Source organism: Anolis carolinensis, chromosome 1 (genome assembly GCF_035594765.1).
Source record: "Anolis carolinensis isolate JA03-04 chromosome 1, rAnoCar3.1.pri, whole genome shotgun sequence".
In the NCBI taxonomy this organism is placed as follows: Eukaryota; Metazoa; Chordata; class Lepidosauria; order Squamata; family Dactyloidae; genus Anolis; species Anolis carolinensis.
Window position 1 is genome coordinate 351133446 of NC_085841.1, and position 8905 is coordinate 351142350.

Here is an 8905-nt window from a genome sequence, read left to right on the forward strand (position 1 = left end):
CATACATTAAGGATTTATACCAGGCATTTCCGAAATTGTTGTTATATGACTTCAAGTTGTTGCCAATTTATGGAAACCCTAAAGCAAACCTATCATGTTGGGTTTTTTTGCAAGATTTGTTTGGGAGGGTTGCCTTTGCCTTCCACTGACCTGCCCAGTATCACCCATTGAGTTTCCATGGCTGAATGTGGATTTGAACCCTGGTCTCCAGTCAAACTCCAGTGCTCAAACCTCTTCACCAGGCTTGTCCATCCTGCGGCCCATGGGCTGCATGCAGCCCAAGGGGCCTATGAATGTGGGCCAGGACAAAATCATAAATTTATAACACATTATGATTTTTTCTGATTTTTCTTTTGGGGTAACTCAATTGCACGAACTTTGTAGACAACAACAGAACAGAATTCAATAATTGGTGACCACAAATATTTGAGCATTATCTGTAATTTATATTATAATTAAACAGTCTGGCCAGAAGACATGCCTGGCAATTTTAAAAGACCCTCCAAACTGGAGCAATATATTTTGTTTGCTTCTCTGTGGTGGTAGATATCACAAGACTTATGCACTGAGCTTTTTGTGGGTTTGGTTTGGGTTTTTTTTTAATTGCTTAGTCTTGGTGTATTTTATGTGTGGCCCAAAATAACTCTTCTTCCAATATGGTCCAAAGAAACCAAAATATTGGAAACCCCTTCTCTATACCATGCTTACTTGTCTCATAGCCTAGAGTGGTTTTGCCATTAACAAGAGGATGGCCTTTATACCAACAACTATTTTGCAAAAACCACTTCAGTGCAACAGCATTAATTATGCACACAGACTACCCTGGGCATCAGCACCAATTATTGCTGCTAAAGAGTCACAAGGTATTAAACAGCCAGGTGTGCAGACTCTCTGTCCAGGACATGCTGAGCTCCTCCTTCCCTGCATGTCCTGCTAATTCAGAAACACAGACCCCATAAATTTCTGCACCAAAGCGTCCCAGTTCAGAAGGAGAGTCACTGCTGCAGGAATATGCAACATCGACCTCCTGTGAATTACCTCCCCATTCCTAAATCCAATCTAACACTTTTTTAGGGGACACTCCTTTGGGTTTGTCTTGGAGATGGTTTAGATGCACCCTACTGTTAATATGTCATAACTATAGCTTGCTTTCTATTAAAGGATTTTTTTCCTATTCAAAAGAGATTATCCAAAAACCTACAAAGAACTAAAGGACACAATGGATTTTTTTTTATAATTGCTTTGCTGCCATTAAGGTCTGGTTCTGATGCTCAGGACAGTTGTCTCAAAACCGTGCTTCATCACAGCACTGCCATGTAAGTCAACATCAAATACCCAACCAATGAAGAATTGTGGGGAAGAGGCAGATTCACAAGACTAGAACTGTACCCACCCTCTTGCAGGACAGATCCAAGAGAGAAAGGAGTAGGTATGTATATATGTGTTCCTCAAAGTCACCTGTCAATTTATGGTGATCCCATGAATTTCATAGGGGTTTTTATAACAAGGAATATGCTCAGAGATGCCACTTTAGGCAACGACTATTCTTCTAAAACTATTTAACTGCAGAAGCACTAATTATACACACAGCCTACCCTGGGCATCGGCACCCATTAATGCTGTACTAAAGAGTCAGGAAACAAAAGGGCCAATCCATGCAACAATTTCAGATGCCAGTTTTCAACCCTTTATGAACAAATGCAGAAAGTCTTGATGATACTAGCTATACCAAATAAGTTTTTTTTTTCATCTGCTCATCTGTCAGTGTGGACAGGTATGGACACTGAAGTCAAACGGTTAGTCTACCAAGGCTTTGATCCTTAGAAACTTTGTTATGGGCACTTAGGAGGGAAGAACAAAAAGGCTTTCTGCCTACCTCTTTGCATTTCAAACCATAGGTTCCCATTGGTCTAACTTGTTTTTCTTTTGCTACAGCCCATTTCTGTTTTTTGTTACAATCTGTCCTTAAATTTAACTGAGTTTGTGGTGAAGGAGACACTTGCAAAAGCCTTGGTGCAGAACTTTCAGGCTTGGTTACACTGGAGCCTTGGGGTTTGGTTCCAGAACTCCCGTGAATACCAAGATCTGTAGATCCTGAATTCCCCTTTTTATACAATGTTGTATAATTGTATCCCTTATATAAAATGGCAAAAATAAAGCTTTGGGCTATTTGGATTTTGATTGTGATGGTGTTTACATATTTTCAAGCCCTGGATAATAATGGGAACTGTATTCCAACACGTGGAGAAAGGCTGGTGTACATTTACTGGAAATGGTCCTCCAAAGATCTTCTCCATTCCACCTGGAGTTGCCAAGGAGCTAACCTTACAGTTTTGAAATATAGTAAATCAAGTGCAGTACTTGTAAGGTAGTACAAGCACACACATGATTGGCAGTTTAAAAATAGGATTGCTAGAAGCAAGGAAGTTCTTCCTGTCCAGCAAGACTTCAGGCTAAATTCATTTGTAAAAATGGAATTCCACAGATTTGTTATGAGGCTGGAATGTAGATGACAAGGACTACAGCACCTTCCATGAGAGTTTCTGGGCTCTGCTTTTCCTTCCCTTGAGAAAGCAGATTGCTGCGGAAGAAGGTTTCATCCATGCACTCCCAGGAATGCAGGTTTGTGATAGCAGGAATGGCAACGAAACTGCCTAGAGGACAATGGAAAAGCTATAGCGGAAGCACATTGTGTTGCTCCAAGACGAGTTTTAAGGGAGTTCCTTTTAAATGTGTTCCTTTCAAATTAATCATGAAAGAGACTTGTAAAAGTATGAAGGAGTTGCATAAAAGGTCTCAGAAGGAGTTTTCCCTGAGTTTTAATTTTTTTAAAGGTAATTTGAATTCTCTTCAAAAAAATTAAATGCAGAGATATATAATACCTCCAATGTTGCTTTGGTCAAATTAGGGTGTTGTGAGAGATGCCTTAACCAATGATGAGGAATGGTGGAGGCTGCTTTTATGCAACATCTGGAGAACCATGGATTTAAAGGATTGTATGTTTAGGAAGGAAAAGATTCAAAAGAGTTTGTCCATAGCTCAATGCCAGAACATATGCTGTGTATTTAAAATATACTTAACACATACTCTGGCATCTTGAGTTAGGACTAGGAAAGACTTCTGTTTTGGGGAGACAATGCCAGGCAGTGTAGACTAGTTTTTCCAAGGTGGTACCCACCAGATAATTTGGATTTTTTTCTCCTCTGAGCTATAGATAACATGGCCATTGCTGAGGAATGATAGTTATCCTCCTATTTTTGTTCAAAACATCTAGAGGAGGCTGATCTAGTTAACACTGTGGTAGGAAACTATCCTTGTAAACGGCATTTCTTCCCTAAATGGCAAATTCTACCATATGATACGTTGTGAGTGTTACTATTCAAAGGAAACATGTGAAAAATGTTGCTAGACACGTCCAAGGCCTTTGGCACATCCAAATTAGCTATTTGGATCCAATCCAACATGTTACATGTGATGATAAAAATGGTATAATAAAATACTATCCAGTTTTGGTACACCTAGAATTTACTCTTAGAAATAATAAGCCATCAACAAAAACAATGAAGTTCCCATTCAAATACAAATGGAAAGTTACAAGGCACACAAATCAAATATATTTTTTTATTTGTAATGAATACACTTTAATAATAAACAGCTGTATTGATCTGTTGTGTGTTAAACCGGTTATACAAGTATATAGTGAAGCATCCTGGAATAAGTGCAGGGACCTTGTATTGGTATGAATCAGAAAATCATAGTGTAGCAAAGGATTGCAAAGATCATCTAGGCCAGTGGTTCTCAATCTGTGGGTCCCTGGACACATTCCAATTTGTCAACAATCTTTTTGAATTGTGTTGCCCAGAACTGGAGATCTGGACAAGATATGTTTATTTTGGATGTCAACTTTTAAAATGCCACAGCTAGCATGTACAGTGGAGTAATTTTTTCAAGCATACCTAATGCAGAGCCACTTCAGGACCTTATGAGCACTTAAAGTGGTTCTTTTCATGCTTATCCATTCAGAGAAATTGAAAAGAAGGAATCAGAAAAGGGCAGAGTAGTGAGATTCTGTAATTAGTATATCTGATCCACAAATTAATAGCTGTGTATTACACATACTAGAGGAAGGCCTTGCCTTCCTTGGAAAAAATGTATCCTCCCTGTAGGTAAACATGTGCTTATTCCTTCTCATCCACTGAAGCTCTCAAAGGGGAAATCTCAGTTCACTGAATCTTCCAAAGGTACAACAAGGGTCAAGTGTTTCAGAAGTTACCTCTTGATTAAGTGCAAAGAGATGATGGATGTTAATCCCCAGCTGACACTATAGTTTCTGTTAGATAACTGATATAAGTCATACTTTCTGTGGCAAACACAGGAAACAGAAAACTGAGCAATGCTTTTGCTAAGGTAGGAAAAGAGAGGCATTTCCTTTCCATGGGTGACTATGGTGCAGCGATGGGAAACTGCAGATTCTGGGGCTGAATTTGGCTATCTTGGTATCCCAAACTCCAAGGAGACAACACCCCAGTCTCATGACAGAGAGGTAGCTGGTGCCTTCTATGTCAGGAGAGCAGCGAATGCATTATGAATTTTAATTCATTTTGAGTTATCGAATGTGCTGAACCCTAACCCTTAGTGTATTTCACACTCTGGATACTTCCTTTAAAGTTCAGAATATGAAAAATTAAAAGTGGTTTCACTGCCGTGGAACATACCAGCTGCTGTTGCTATAACACAACAATTCAGCCATTTTTCACCATTTAATGGATTTCCCCCTATTCTAAAAGGTTGAAATAGCTCTTCAAAGCTTTAAGCTATCGGTTGTAAGAGGTTCCAGCAGAAATATTTGAGGTAGGGTGTGGATTTGTTGCCTTTGCCTTCTCCTATTACATAGGGAATCTGGCTGAATTTGAATTCGAGGTGAAACAGGTTCTTTATCCTTGCTAGAAAGTAGAGAGAAACAACTGAGATTGGAACTGTCCCCTTTATGTTTTTGCAGTGTGAACAGCTAAGCTTTGTGGGACAGGAAGGAAATGAGGAGGTAGAAATGTACTATCTCTCTCCAGCTGTTCCAGGCATTAATCTTAAGAACAGGAACAGAGAGACCATTTCTTTTTCCTGTTCAAGCCTGGGAGGAAGGGAGAGCACACAAAGAAACTTCCAAGAATGAGAGTTCCCCAGCTGCTCTTTTACTTCCTATCCACAACAATATATTGTTCCTAACAAACTAGTAGTCACAGGTTGCTCATGTTTCTTTGAAAAAAGGACCCAAATCAGCAATTAAAAATAGACAAAGTTTGCCTTTTGGTAACAAGTGTTCAGTCCTTGTTCAGCCTAATAGTAAATATCAGGTTTGGGTTTTAAATATAGATAAATGTGCATTTAAACAGTGGTTCTCTGCCCCAGTTGGGTTCCTTTACCTCAATATTGGGCTCACAAAAAATTATCAGCATCAAAAGGTTTCAGAACACCATCCAGCGACACAAATCTGTAAGAAACAACTTCAAGTGTTTATAGTTGACTCTACATAAAACACTTCAGCTAAATTCTACAAAAAGGAAAATCAGACTGTTCAACAAGCATTGCAAATGTGGATTTAATATCAGGATTTTAAAAAAACTATACCTATATACCTGAGGTCAAATAAAAATGTATCAGAAAGTAAGGAATAGTGGAAAAAAACATGTTTAGGAAGCCATGTTCTAGAGTAGTGGTTCCCAACTTGTGGTCCATGGACTACCAGTGGTCCTCAAGAACTAAAATATGGTCTGCGGCCTCACTGTTACACCATTGCAAGGAGAGCGACCGGTCTCGTGAAACCCTCTTATAGTGCTTTGGCATCAGGGATATTTAGACGGGAGAGGCACGAAAAGCGCAGCAACAAGCCTCCTGACTGCTGCTTCTACTCTTCCCTCCCCCTGAGCAGAGGCATTCCATGTAGCACCTGGAAGCCTTAGTGTCTTAATTTTTAGGCCTGTTCCTGGGGTTATTTGAGGTACTGATTCAGAAAATTACATTGGATAGACCACATCAGCTCTAGATTATTAAATATGGTTTTCTGTGGGTGAGCAGATAGCAATTATGGGATGGCATATATTCTGTATCAGAAACAAGAGCTTATGTGGTCTATCCAATGCAATTTTCTGAATCAGCACCCCAAATAACCAAACCAAATCTAATGTTGACCAGAAACTGATTCATAATCCTTTTGGTACTAATGTTGGAGAGTGGTCCCTGGTCAAGAAAAGGTTGAGACCACTGTTCTAGAGCAAACAAACCCAAGATTTTGTTTCAAAAACCAAAACCTTATACAGTCTTTGTGTTGCACCTGTTAGAGAACACATCAAGTTTGGTATCTCTGTGGTCAAGCATGAAGATTTGTAAAGTATGACAGAAAAATATTTTAAAGTTATTGCATAAGCATAGAGGCAGCTGTATAATACAGTCATCCCTCCATATTTGTGGTTTTGAGCTTTAACAATTTGATTAAATCAGGTGTGGACAAACTTCGGCCTTCCAGGTGTTTTGGACTTCAGTTCCCACAATTCCTAACATCCTACTGGCACTCTGTGGTCAACTTTTGTTGGAAGCTTGCCATAGAATTGCATGGGAGGACCTAGAGATTTCTTGAGAGAACATCACTCTAGGAATTCCTAGGTCCTTCATTGCTATTCTGTAGCCAGCTTCCAGTAGAAGTTGACCACAGAGTGGTATTGGAAGAAAACAGAAATTTCTTTATTCTTGGTATTTTGCTTTCATAGGGGTCCTGCATCCCTAACATTAGCAAATGTAGAAGGCATATGTAATTGTCCACTGTTGCAATTGTACCTCTCTCTTACAAGTAAGTATTGCCCTACTTTCAGTTCTCCGGATTAATTGACAATATATAATTCCTATGAATAAACTCAATTGTGTGCATAATCCGGAGCATATGATGTTGAGAGCATGACCTTAGAACAAAGGAAAAGCTTGTATGAGCTCTGCAGACTTATAATATACTTGGCCTGGCAGGAACATGATCCAAATGTGCAGCAAATTTAATAGGGATATAATATTTTCAGGTTTGTTCCTTATAAGAGATCATTAGAGTAAAAGGACATAAAAGCACAACCCACCCCCCAAAAGTAAATGGAACTGGGGGAGGGAGAAAGAGCACAAACATGGAAAACAGCTGCTAGCTGAATACAAAATAATGTTTCCATTAAAGTTAATTGGCAGGCTCTAATTGATTTTAAAAGGAGGCAAAATTTCAAGGCTCAGCTGCAAGCCAAAAACACTGTTGGCACTGAAGAGAGTTTTTTCCCAAACAAACCTGTCACTGAGTTTGAAAATAGAACAAAAAGGTTCGTATTCATTCAATATAATTCTCAGCAGGTGGGTTTAATACAAATTGACTAATCCCACTTTAAAACAAATGAATTAATCAGCTAAATGCCACATAAAGTAATTGGGCTCCATCCAGAGAAGAAACGTTGTGCTTTGCCCAGTTACAGAACAACCATCTACCACTGCGTTGACAGAATGAACACGATGCTCCCTACATGTTCTGCATGCAAAAATAGAGCAGGAAAATCAGTGCTATAGATCCACATAGCATTTATTTCACATGCAATAGGAAAGGATTTGATTCTATTGTCTTTTAAATGTCCTCTTCCCTTTTTCTTTCTGTCTAGCTCCCCTTTCTCCATGTCTTTCCTCCCTGTATTCTCCATAAAGTAGGACAAAGAAACAATAGAATCAATAGGTTGAAAATTCTACTGCTGCTATTATTATTATTATTATTATTATTATTATTATTATTGTATGACACAGCAAACATGATAGATATGCTGGATTTCGTTTCACAAAACCACAAGTCGAACACCAAGTGTCTAGGACTGTGTGATGTATTTTCGGATGATGCGCGCAGATCCCAGTAGGGTGGCCTTTTGCAGTTGGCAGATCGTAACTTTGTCAATGTCTATTGTTTCCAAATGCCGGCGGAGATCTTTTGGCACAGCACCCAATGTGCCCATCACCACTGGGACCACCTGCACTGGTTTCTGCCAGAGTCTTTGAAGTTCAATCTTGAGGTCCTGATAGCGGCTGAGTTTTTCCTGTTGTTTTTCATCAATGCGACTGTCACCTGGGATGGCAACATTAATTATTCAAACCTTGTTCTTTTCCACAACTGTGATGTCTGGTGTGTTGTGTTCCAGAACTTTGTCAGTCTGGATTCGGAAGTCCCACAGTATTATTATTATTATTATTATTATTATTATTATTATTATTATTATTATTATTATTATTATTTGTAACTTGTTTTTCTCCCAGAACTGAGACCATAAACAGCTCACAACCTTAACAACTATACAATTCTAAAAACCTTCAAAATACAAATATTATAAAAGGATATTCTTTTGAATGGGAAAATAGCTGCCATTCATGACCTGACCTTGGATGAGCAGCCAACCTACTGTATATAGTGGAGAACTGGTTGGATGAGGCTGCAGAGCAGGGTTCATAAATGCTAGGATTCTAATTCAGGATGAATCCACACTGTAGAATTGATGCAGTTTGACAGCATTGTAACTGGTAAGGGTCGGTGCTATGGAACCATGCGAATTAGGTTTACAAGTCTTTAGCCTTCTCTGCCAAAGGATCCTGGATGCCTCACCAAATTACACATCCCAGGAATCCATAGCATTAAGCCATGGCAGTTAAAAGTGGTGTCAAACTACATTAATTGTACAGCATAAATGAACCCTCAGTCACAGGCTTGTCTGGGGTAAATTATGTTCAGGGAAAATAGTCGCCACCTATAATTCCTAAATTAGATTAGTCAGTTGCATTATGAAGGACGTACAACCCATTCTAAGAGAGACAGTGTGGTGTGGTGTAGTGGTTTGGATGTTGGAATAGGGCA